This window comes from Columba livia, chromosome 22 (genome assembly GCF_036013475.1).
Source record: "Columba livia isolate bColLiv1 breed racing homer chromosome 22, bColLiv1.pat.W.v2, whole genome shotgun sequence".
NCBI lineage: Eukaryota > Metazoa > Chordata > Aves > Columbiformes > Columbidae > Columba > Columba livia.
The window spans coordinates 6,020,667-6,032,763 of NC_088623.1; the positions used below are offsets into that span (position 1 = coordinate 6,020,667).

Here is a 12,097-nt window from a genome sequence, read left to right on the forward strand (position 1 = left end):
GGCTGGAGCTGGGGGGCCCTGCCCGAGAGCTGCTCCCCCCAGCCCTGGCGGTGGCTGCACTGGCTCCTGCCTTTGCGACAGCCCCCACAAGGTGGCATTGAGGCTGGCGCAGCGGTGCATGCCCTGCACGTTGCTGCACACGTGCACAGGGCCCAGCTGCAGAGCGGGGAGCCGCTGGCTCCGCGCGATGCCGGGCACCCTCCAGCACAGGGTGCGGGAGGGCAGCGCCCAGCCGGGTGCTCCTGCTGGGCAGCAATGCTGGTTAAAAAGGGCTCTTTTTCTGCCCTGGTCCTGATCACAGAAGAAAAGGCCCCGCTGTGTCTGCGTCTTTGGGATGAGATGCAGGATGCGGAGCATCCAGTGAAAGCCAACCCCCTCCCCAGCCCCTACCGCCGCGTGGCTGATGGGGGGATTATAGGATCAAGGGCAGATGTTGGGTTTTCTTTCCCCCAGAGCCCCCGTCCCTCCCCACGCCAGCTTGGCTGCAGAGTGTGGAGGGTCCCTGCAGGCTCCGAGCTGGGTGCAGGCAGCAGCCTGCCCGCGGTGCCTGGCAGCTGGGACAGGCAGGAGCAGGGCAGTGCCATGGATCAGGGCACGGTGCCATCGCCGTGGGGCTGGAGTTTGCAGCTCCCCAGCGCCTCTGCGAGCGGCGGGCTCTGCAGCCTGGGAGACACTGGGCCGGGGCTGGGGTCTGAGCAGGGCCGGGGAGGGGTCCTGCCAGCCCTACCTGAGCCATCGCTGGCCCAGGGCACCGAGTGGTGGCCTTTGTGCTCCAGAGAACAAGCTGAGGTCGTTGAGCTGTTTTGCTGCCTGCCCCCTGCATTCTGCATCCTCCCTGCAGGCAGCTCTCCTGGGGGTGCAGAACCTGGGGGTGCTGCCTCACCCCTTGTAGAGGGTCCCATGGGTCTGGCTGGGAACAAATGGGCTCCCCTACTCCAAGAGATGTGGGATGCAGGGGGGAGCGCGGTCCTGGTTGTCCCCGCGATGCAGGGGTGCAGGGGGGAGCGCGGTCCTGGTTGTCCCCACGATGCAGGGATGCAGGGGGGAGCCCGGTCCCAGCTGCTCCCCCAAGGGATGCAGGGGTGTGTGCGGAGGGGCAGTGCGGTGCAGCCCCCCAAGTGCTGCTGGGGGGGGAGCACGGTCGCGGCTCCCGCAGGTGATGCCGGGGGCGGCGCGGTCCATGCCGGGTGGCGCCGGGGGGCAGCGCGGGGAGGCGGGGGCGGCGGGCGCGGCCCCCCCGCGGTGCTCGGTGCCAGCCCGGCGTCACGTGCCGCTCGGCGGCCCCCGAGCATGCCCAGCTCCGGCTCCAGCTCCGGCTCCGGATCGGGCTCCGGCTGCGGCTGCGGCTCCGGATCGGGCTGGGGCTGCCCGGGAAGATGCTGCGCCCGTAGGCAGCCGGGGGGTCCCGGCCGCCGCCCGCCCCGCACGGTGAGTGCCCGCAGCGCGGTTCCCTTCCTCCCCCTCCTCCTCCTCCTCCTCCTCCCGGGCGCTGCGGGGGGGCGGCTGAGCATCCCCCCGCGGAGCCGGGTGCCCCGGGCGGGCTGTGCACGGGGGGCTGTTTTCGGGGAGAGCGGAGGGAGCTGTGCTCCAGCCGGGGGGTCCCAGCCCCCCCGGGCTGCCCTGAGCACACCCCATGGCCGCAGCGGGGTGCGCTGCGGGGACCAGCACCCCCCGGCTGCCCCAGGGGCCAGGCCGCCCTGCACCCCCTCGCCCTTTTGAGGAGAAGTGGGGATCCTCTGCGCTGTCCCCGCGGTGTGTTTGTGTGCTGTACGCTGGCTCTGTCCCCAGAGCCTGCAGCTGTGGGTTGGAGTCCCCCAGGCTTGGTCCCGGCTGAGTGCACAGGTGGAGAGCAGCGAGGCTTCGGGAGACACCTGGCTTTTGGAGCCTCGGCACAGCACCCCAAGACCCCCGTGATCGTGACCGGTTGCTCGAATGGGCCAGAACCCCCAGCTCCACGTGTGGGGCTGGTCCCCGTGGCTGGTGCTTTGCCAGGGTCGCAGCCAGGACGGGCTGTGATGGATGGAGCCCAAGATGTTGCCTGGTGCTTCCCAGGGACGCAAGCGCTTCCCTGGGCTGGCTTGTTAGCAGAGAGCCATCCTCCTCCTCCTCGGCAGAGAGTGAACCGCCGCGGGGATGCTGTGCCTGCAAGATGCTGTGCTTGCCTGGCCCCCCCTGCATCGAGGTGTCTGGCAGTGCCGGAGACGGCGAGCGAGCCGCAGCCGCTACCCTGAGCAGTCAATCGCAGCTTTGTTGCGCCGCTGTGAGATCTGAAGGAGCAGGCTCTGATTCATCACATGATGGGGCATGTTAAATACGCCACGAGTCTATTAAACCCCAGCGGAAGGGGCTGGACTGGCCACCCTGGGCCATTGTCCCCTGGGGTCTGGTGAGGACCCCCGCTCTGGCCGTGTTGCCCCTCTGCGGAGGGAGCTCCAGCACGGCTTTGCAGGGGCTTTGCTGCCCTGCGAGGGCTGTTCTGTGTGCATGGTTTGATCTGTACCGCCTGGCCCCGCCATCCTGCCTGTGTGACGTGTGCCGTGGTCCCTTGGGTGCGGGGGGCTGGCTCCCCCTCCCAGATGGCTGCTGGAGCAGCTGTGTAATCCCTCTGTGCCAGGAGACAGGAGGGGAGCTGTGCTGGGTGGTGCACGGCCATCCCGGGGTGCAGGCAGGCCTGCCAGGGACTGGGCACGAAGGGAACCGGGCTGGCATTTGCTGCGGGAGACATCCATCCTTCCAGGCAGGCAACGCTGTTTGCGGCGCTGCGTGCTGCTCTGCAGCTGGGAATCAGCAGCACCCGTTGGTTTCTCCCACTTCTCCACGTCAAGAGCGTCTGCATCCCGCTGTACATCCCGCTGTACATCCCGCTGTGCATCCTACTGTGTATCCCCGGGGCTGAGCGCGGGGCAGGAACTGGGACTGCTGCTCCCCATATGGCTCATCCTGCGGTGCACAGCCATGCACACGCGTGTGCACACATGCACACACACACCGGGCTCTGTCCGTGCGTGTGACTGCGCCGGTTCCCATCCCTGAGCTGCTCTGGTATTTCCTTGTGGGAGGGAGAGCTCCTGTCCTTCTCTGATCCGCTCTGGTCCCCCTTGTCCCCTGCGCTGGGAGAGGACAAGAATTTCCTGCGTGGCCCCAGGGACCCCGTTCCCTCCTCTGCATTAGGACTCCCAGAGAAGGGGAGGCCGAGGCATTAAAATTCTTGAGCGTCTGCTAGCAATCACATGGTGAGTGCAATACCTGTCCCCTCCGGTGGCCAGTGGCCGTGACCCCCACCCTGCTGCATGGGGCCACCAGCACCGTCCTGGCTCTGAGCACCCCGTCACCTTCGTGAGGAGGGGGTACAGAGGGCAGGGCCAGGTGTGGGGGTCCCCCAGGCAAACCCCTCGATGGGGCAGCTCGCTGCCAGGGTTTGGGCTGCCGGGACCGGCGCTGGCCTTACTGGAAACCATGTTTTCCTGCTGAGTTCCCATAGAAACCAGTGGGAGCAGCCGCCGGGCTGGCGGGGATGAGGGAGAGGAGGACGGGCAGGAGTAGGCCGGGGGGAGATCCATGCTGGGTGCTGGCGGCCCCCCCGCTGCTCCCCACCGCCCCAGGAAGATGCACCAGCATCGCCACATCTGCTGAGCACAGCTCACTGCGTGTGCATGGCGGGGCGTGTGTGTCCACCCACTGCACACCCGTGCACGCTGCTGCTCTGTGGCCAGGCCTTGCGCTGGGCACAAACACCCCCCAGGTGGGCAGCGTGGGGCTTAATCCCCCGTCGAGGCTGGCGCAGCCGCCTGGACCCCGAGCAGCTGAGCTCTGGGGTTGTTTTCTGCTCCATCTGTGCCCCTGGGAACCCGCGGGCTGGGGATTTCTCCTGCCCGCCCGTGCTCGCTGGAGGGGAGAGCGCGGCTCCTTCGCTGCTGCTCTCTCTCGTTTGTAGTAGCATCCCCCCCTTCTGTTTTCCTTAGCTGGAAAGACGATAATCCGCAGCATGCAGAAATAGCGCATTGAGGAATGTGCCGTCTCCTCTTAAGCCTGGCTTTTCCCCTGGATCTGGCAGCTCCGCACCCGCCCGGGGAAGCTGCACTCCGGCTGCCCCTTCCCACCGCCCCACGGCAGCACCGCGGTGTGTGGGGGTCCCAGTCCCTGCCAGCCCTCCTCTCCTAAAACACCCCTGATTTCATGGCGCTGCTGCAGAGCATCCCCTGGTGAGGGGTGCGTGGCAGAGGGGACCTGCAGGGACAGAGAGGGGGACATGCCAACCCCCCCAGCCCTGCCCGCTCCTTCCAGAGCCCAGAGCTGGAAAATGCCCTAGAAATGGGTTGTTTCTGTGCAGACAGGACAGGGCCCTCCTGGTTTCCAGCGCGGTTCTGGTTTTGTTTCAGTTTTCGCTCAGAAGAGCCCGGTGAGCGCTGCCGGGAGCAGCGGCTGCTGTTGCTCCGGCCGCGGCGCGCGGGGAGTCAGGCTGGGTGACGGCAGCGGCCGGTTGTGCCCTTAATCTGTGAGTTCACCAAAGCTCTTTAATAACGATTCAAAGTCACCAACTTCTCAATTAAGGGATGAGACAGCTCTTGATCCACGTTTCTGGGTCAGCTGGAGAAAGGCCATTTAAGACCTGGGCGTTTTTTTTCCTTTGATGTTTCTAAAGGAGACGACTTTCGAGTAAACACCGTGCTGAGGCAGGACCTGGAGTCCAGCCCCGGCTGCTCCCGGGTCACGGGCTGAGCTGGGGTGAAAGGCTCTCCTGTCCATCTGGGGCGTGGGTGCTCCGTGCCATGTGGTGCCGGTGACACCTGCTGCCCTGGGATGCTCTGGGCAGTGCCACCAGCCTCATGAGGTCCTGCCGGTGACATCTGCTGCCCTGGGATGCTCTGGGCAGTGCCACCAGCCTCATGAGGTCCTGCCGGTGACATCTGCTGCCCTGGGATGCTCTGGGCAGTGCCACAGCCTTGCACGGTGCTGCCGGGGCCGTGCTTCTCCCTGCCAGGTGCAGGGCAGCCTTGCAGCGAGGTTGCGAGCACCCAGCCCTACCAGCTCTCCCAGAGCAGCTGAGGGGTTTGGGGAGGTGGGTCGGACCCCCCAGGCACAGCACCTGCTCCTCAGTGTGTGCCCATGGGTGGTCTGCACCCTGCCAGGGCCCCCCGCTCTCGAGGATGCTTCTAACCCTCTGTTTACCTCAACAACAGCCGTTTGCATGGGTGTTAATTGCAGGAGCTGGCAAGGCACTAATTAGGGGATAATGAGACGGCTTCTGTGTGCGCCTGGCATCCTGTCGACAAATGCTCTGCTCCGAACACCCTGTGCCGTGTCCGTGATCCCCTGTGCCATCTTGGTGACCCCTTTGTGCGTGTCCCACGGACCCGTCTCCCTGCTTGGGGTTTTCTTCCACCACTCCGTGCCCCCACCATGTCTCCAAACAGCCGCTTGATTCTCCTCTCATTATTTAAAGGAGTTCCTGGGACCCGGGTGGCGGTTCGGTTCAGCTGCTCAGAGCCCCTGAGTCCCGCTGGTAATTAAGTGGAGTCCCGCTGGTAATTGTTCGCCAGAGCCTTTGCAGTGCAGCCCTTTGTTCTTGGAACAGGGACGCAGGATCCAGCGAGGCAGGATCCGACCAACACTGGGCTCAGCTGCCCCCTCCATTGCCACCGTGCCCCCTCACCAGGTACCGTCCCTCCCCATCCCCGCGGTGTTCCCAGCCCCTGGGGGACCAGGGTTGGGAACTGGGGCTGGGGTTCGTCCCTGTGGTTTGCTTGGTGATGGAGCAGAGAGCATCCTCCCACATCCTCCCGCATCCTCCCACTGCTCCGGCACCTGGGGCTGGGCTGAGCGATGCCTCTCGGGGCGCAGCCGGGGTGGGAGCACCTGCCCCACAGACCGAGGGGATGAAGTGCCGTGGGTCGGGCTTCCATCCGTGCCTGGCGCCCGGCAGAGCAGCCAAGACCAGTCTGGCAGCACCGGCCGCCTCCCAGCCCTGCTCGGCCGGTTCCGCACGGCGAGCCCCAAGCTCCCTGAGCACCCGTGGAGCTGCCGCACGCCGGGGCCGGGCAGCGGCTGCCGCTCAGCACCTTCCTGGGGATGTCGGGGGGCGGGAGGCCCCCCTAGAGCCCCGGCCCCCGGCCATCTGCTTGATGCACTGAAACTCATTTTCTAGCCTCTATTCTTCCAGAGAATTTGAAAACGTGATTGCACCCGCAGGGCCCAGAAAGCAAAAGCAAATCAGGAGAGATAAATCTGCTGGTTTCGCCTGTGCCTGATTAGTTTAAAGGCAATTGCGTGGTGCCAGCCTGCCAAATCCGGGGTGCTGGAGCAGGGTGGCTGTACCGATGTGTGTGTTTGCTGGATCTACCGTGCAAGCGCGGGATTTTGTTTCCCTCTTCCTTTTTTTTTTTAATGCATGTTTTGTGAATGTGCAAACGCGGTGACCTTTCTCATGCCGCCCGCAGCCCCGGCTCTGGCTGCCGGCTGCTCTCCCGCTTGTCAGAGAGATGAGGGTTTCGAGAGCTACGTGCGAGCTCCGCAGCCGCTGGGCTCCAACACTCAGCTGCGATCGTGGTGACGAGTTCCCGGAGGGGAGGAAGGAGCTCGTTTCCCGTCGCTCCCCGGAGATGCCAGGCCCTTCACCCACTGTCAGCGCTGCTGCTCCGCATCCCGTCCCTGTTCTCCCCACGAGCTGCAACCTCTTCTTGGCGTGACCTTGTCCCCTGCTGCCGTTGCAGGAGGCTCTGGTGGTAAAACGTCGCCCCCCTTGTTCCCAAGGGTCTCTGGTAGCTTGGGATGGGCTCGTGGTGCTGGTGGGGACAGTCCAGCTCCTGCCTGTGACCCCGCTGTCCCCTTCCCCAGTGTCCTTGGGCACAGCGATAGGGCCGGTGGCCTCCCCGGGCTGAGGACAGGGACAGGACTGCGCTCGCCCACCGCAGATAAGGGCTGTGCCGGCGGGGAACCAGCAGGAATGTTATTTATGTGGTTAAAGTTCACCTGGTGTTAGGAGCCGTCCCGGGCAGGGGCTCACAGGGGGTTTGGGGTGGCTGAGAGCGGGACTGGCCCGTCCCTAGGATGACAGGTTGGCCCTGGTCCAGGTGCCACCACAGCCCTGGCCCCGCTGGGAATGGGCTCTTGGGGCTCATGGGAAGATGCTTGTGGGCAGCAGAGCAGCACAGACCCCAGTTCCATAGGACTGGGGCTGGTGGGATGGGGATGCTCCTCGCCAGGGCACAGCCACTGCCGGTGCTTTTTGGGGTGCAGGGGGGGCTGCGGTGGATGGCAGGGCTGGGGGCTGTGCGCCCTGTGGGGCTGTGGCCCTGGGGAGGAGCAGGGCAGCGGCTGAGAGCGGGATGCCCAGTCACAGGTGGGGAAACTGAGGCACGGAGCCAGCAGGGCAGGGATTTGAGCCGTTGACCTCTCGGGCCAGGCGTGTCCCTCTGACGTGTCGTGTCCCCGCTCTGGGGTTCCTGGGGTGCGTGTGCTCCTGCGCACGCCTGCGCTCCCATTTCCTGATCGGGGTTTGGGTGTTACCATCGGCTAATTAGTCTCTAATTGCTCTGTAACGAGGTAGCAATCCTGCGGCGGGGCTGCACTTAAAAGAGCTTCCCCCACCCAGGGGTGCTCCCTGCAGCCCCCAGCATCGCCCCAGCGTCACCCCCTGCACCCCGTCCTCCTCCGCGGGTTCTGGGGGGTCGGCGCTGGATGCTGAACAGAGAGATCTGGGGCGGGATGTTCCCAAAGAGGGGTCTCCTCTGCGCTTGCCCCCCTCCCGCTCTGCTCGTCCTGGCGGTGGGCAGCTCTGGGGACGCTGGGAGGCGGCTGCGCCAGCCTGGCCGGCTGCCCCGGTGCCGCTCGGCGCTGCCTTTCACTGAGCATGGCACCGGTCCCGCTGCCGCCAGGGCCCTTCGGGGATTTCCTCTGCCTCTCCCCCGCTTGTCCCCCCTGTCCCAGCCCCCGCCCCGTGGCACTGCCACCCCCCTGGCACAGCCGCTGGCCGGGTCCAGCTTGCCCGACCTCCGGCCACCGTGCCCTGCTCCCACATCGCCCCGGGGGAAGACACAGCTTGTCCTGTCCCCGTGTCCCCCGCAGTGTCCCCCAGTGAGTGTTCCACTCCCCTCCCTTTCTCCTGCCCCGAGTCCCATTGAAACCCCCAAACCCCACAGCGGAACGGAGCGTGCTGGGTATTTATAGCCTGGCGCGGATGCTGGGAAGCAAACATGCACGGAGAGGGGGTTGTTTTGGTCTTTTTTCCGCTAATCCTCCTCTTTGGAAGGCCAGGCTGGCTCTGCCGGAGGTGGGGGTGCCCACGCGCTGGCACATCCCAGTTGTGGATCCTGGGAATGGGACCGAGCGTGTTGATCCACCGCGGTTCCTTCCCTCGCCGTGCCCAGGCGCCGTGTGGCACTGACTTGGGTGGGAGGGAGAAGGCTCTGGGCTCGGACAGGCACCGGGGGGGCCCAAGAGCCGCTGTCCCCCCTCCCAGGGGGGTTTGCATCCTCCTGTCGCGGGCTGTGCCGTGTCCCTGTGCGCAGTGCTCTGCGGGGCAGGCAGGGCTGTGATGAGGCAGCGAGGAGGAGGAGGAGGCGCTCGAGGAAGGCTCAGGTGCGTGCACCAGCCCCGGGTGAAACCCCCGTGCCCTGTTCCTGTGGCCGGTGGGTTTGGTTTCCTCGGCAGCATCTCTTCTTTCAGCTCAGCAGAGCAGCGATGATTAGCAATTCCAGTTTTTATTGCGAGCCTAGTGCAGTCGGGTTGTGTGCGCCTCTCCCCTCCCGGCCCCCCACCTTTGCTGCCAGGTTTCCCAGACAAATTAGTTGATTTTGTCTATGTTTTTTGTTTCTTTTTCCCCCGCCCCTCTCCCCTGAATGAAACGAATTGTCTGATTTGGAAACAAGCAGCGACTGGTGTGTGTGAGCGTAATGAATCTTTTAAAGCTCATCAGAGTGAGAGGCTGTGTGTGCGCCAGGGGGGTGCGGGGGGTGCTGAGGTGGCACAGCACCCCTCAGCCTTGGGGCACACCTCGTGATAGCAGCGAGGCTGCAGAACCTTATCTCCTCCCTGGCCTTATCTCATCCCTGGCCTTATCACCAGACTGCTTGTGCTGCAGATAAGCAGGACCTTGGGTTCAGGCGCGGGTTGGCGATGCTCAGGTCCCGGGGCGATGCAGCGTGGGGGCTGAGACCCCCACTCAGCGCTGGGGGGCTTCTCTTTAGGCAAATGTAAGTGCAAAAAGAACAAAAAGTCAGGCTAAAATGATGACTGTGGGATCATCTGCTTGAGTAGAGGTGGTGTATTCCAAATACCTGGGGAGGAGCCCCCGGCTTCTCTCCTCAACCCCCAGAATCTCAGTCTGGACCTTGCTGGGGGGTCTCTGCTCCATTCCCAGGGGATTTGTGGTTGGCTGGAGGATGATTTTGGGGGCTGCTGGGCCATGTCGGTGTGCACTGGAGGAGCTGGGAGGGGAGATGTTCGTGCAAAAGCACTGCCCGGTGCTGGGGCTGCTCACAGGGCATGGGGGGTGCTGTCCTGCTGGGGCAGGAGGACCCACAGTGGGGCCAAAGTCCCTCGGGGTGGCCCTGGCGAGAAAATCCCCACCCGAGGCTGTCTCAGTCTGGGCTCTCCAAAGGCAAATTTGCTCTTCCAAAGTACCTTTGCAAGATGCTGGGGGTGCAGCACAGTGGACCCACTGTGCTTGTGCCTGTGCCGGGAAGACTCCTTGTGCCCTGCACCGTAGCGTGGTTTGATGGGGACAACTGGTGGCCCGTCCCGGTGGGAATGAACAGCAGAGGGTGGCCGGGGAGCAATGCGCAGTCAGGCTGGGGGTCGGTGTGTCTCCCACTCCTCCACCGGGGTGACGCGGGGTGATGGAGCTGCGGAGGCAGGTGGCGGGGGCGATGCCGTGCCTGCAGCCGGGCCCGCGCTGCCTGCTCGTAAACAGGCTGTTGCTGTTTGTGCACAGCCCGGCAGCGCCCCGGGGCCGCTTGTGCAACCGGGGTGGGGAGCTGGCTCGTTGCATCCCAGCTGGAGCCTCCTCGGCGGGATCCAGCTCCAGGAACCCCGGGCTGTGCTCGTGCAGAGCCCAGGGCCCCCAATATGAGCTGCCCCTTCTGACCACCAGGCTCCCCAGCACGGGGATGCCACGTGCAGCCGTGCAATGCAGAGCTCCCCATGGATGTGCCCATGGAGCCCCTCCCCATGCCAAAGAATGGCTTTGTCCCCAGCAAGCAAACAAGTCTTGGGACTCCCCTTTGCCGTGGGCAATGCCCGGGACCATCCCCACGTCCCCGCGGGCTGGAGCTGGGGTGAAGCAAACAGCCGAGCACACAGCCCAGCCTCGCCCATGGTATGTGGCCGCCCCGGTTCTGGGCTGTGGGTGAGAACTGGGAGAAACAGGGCAGGGTTTGGTCTTCCTGAGCGTTTCCTCCCGCCGGGGAAGCGCGGCCGCGGTGGCGCTGGCACAGGAAGTCCCGCGGTGGCACAATGTGGCCGTGCCCTGGCTATCAGCCGCGTGGCGAGCCGGGGGGCTCAGCCGCATGTGCTGCTGGGCAGGGACGGTGACGGGCACCCCCACCCTGGGCCGTTCACGTGGTATTGCTGCTAGGCGAGGGGGCCGAAATATTTTATGACCGCAGGCACTCTGTCAGATGATCCAGCGTGGCGCTGAGTCCCTCCAACCTGTTTTACAAGGTTAAAAAAATGCACTATTTGCTTTTCCCACATTGCTGTTTTCAGCACCGGGTGGGTGGTGCCGGCCGGTGCTCACCGGTGGGTCCCAAAGCGCAGACCCCGCTCAGCAGAGCTGTCCGGGAGGTGAAAATATACCTGAGGCACAACAGAAACCAGCGTCAGGCGTTGCTTTGAACCGGTGCCGGCACCAGTGGGGACTCGGGCGGCGGTGGCTGCTGGCCGGGCGGTGTGGCCATCCTGGCGCAGGGCTGGCAGGGCTCTGGCGTGGCCGGGAGCAGCGGGAGTGGCAGAGCCGGCGCACGGGGGGTGTGTGTGCGCGAGCGCCTGTTTATATAGGAAGGAGCCAACCTGCCGTTTCAGATTTCAGACCTGGCTTATCAGCCGGGCCGACCCTGCCGTGCGCGGACGTGGTGGCTCTCGGCCGCGGCCAATGCTTCTCCCCCCTCTCTGCCAGCCCGAGCTTCCCAGCCTTGGCACTGAGCCCAGCGCCCTCCCCATGGCCGGTGCCACAGCCCCGGCAGTGCCTGGCGAGCAGGTAGGCTGAGCCAGCTGTGGGTGCCCTGTCCTCCCAGCCTGGCCCTTGGCGGGGGTAAGATGGGACCGGGGGGATGGAGGAAGAAGCCCCCGGGCATGGAGATGCTGGAGGGGTTCGCGCTGCTCCAGCGAGTCGGGCGATGCTGTGGGGCGGCCGCAGAGCTGCTCTCGGGCGGCTGATGAGCCCTGGATGCCGGCACGGCGGAGGCGTTTGCACCGTGCGTCCCACCGGGCGCGGGCACAGTGCGCGGGAAAGCCCAGCTGTGCGCTGCCAGGGGTTAAACTCCTTGCAGGGAGCTAAATGGAAGGTGTGGCGGCATGATAAGGTTGGAAGGGCTGGGAGTGGGGCAGAGGCAGCCGAGTGCACGCACAGCTCCGTACACAGCTCCGTACACAGCTCCGTACACAGCTCCGCTTCCAGCCGGGATGCGGGTGGGATCCAGCCCACCCAGCGGTTTGTGGCTCATAGGGATCATGCTCCTGCCCTATGACTTGCTCTGGAACCTGGGGCAGCTGTGTCCCTGCCCTTGTCTGAGTCCACTGGGGAATAATGCTGGGATCTCCTGGTAGCGCTGCTTAAAATCACCTGTGCTCCCGGGGGAGAGACCCAGCTGCCTCGCCTGCTTTGTTCTGTTAAAGGGATGTTGTAAGAAAGACTTCTTTAAAGCACCACTGTGCTGTACCCTGCTGTACCCTGCCATGCCTCCCTGCGCTTCCCTGGAGCCTGCAAAAGCCCCTTCCTCCCCAGCTGGGATGTCAGCTCTGTGGTCCCTACGCGGTGCCTGCCCTGTCCTGCTGGGACAGGGGGATGTTTGGGAAGGGAGAACACATCTGAGCAAATCAAATGGCTTTTTTCCACTTACTGATTTCCTTAGGAGTTGAGGTTTTTTATAAGGATCTCTTG

At 64.8% G+C, this 12,097-nt stretch overlaps 1 protein-coding gene across 9 annotated transcripts in view; it reads left to right on the plus strand.

Moving 5' to 3' along the window:
- The first annotated feature begins 1,246 nt into the window (after positions 1–1,246).
- PLEKHA6 (pleckstrin homology domain containing A6) overlaps positions 1,247–12,097 on the plus strand; it is a 38,235-nt gene continuing 27,384 nt past the window's right edge. For all 9 annotated transcript variants that reach the window (XM_065038951.1, XM_065038955.1, XM_065038952.1 and 6 more), the window contains exon 1: positions 1,247–1,428. The gene's annotated coding sequence lies outside the window, so the exon portion shown is untranslated. The remainder of the gene's footprint in view (positions 1,429–12,097) is intronic.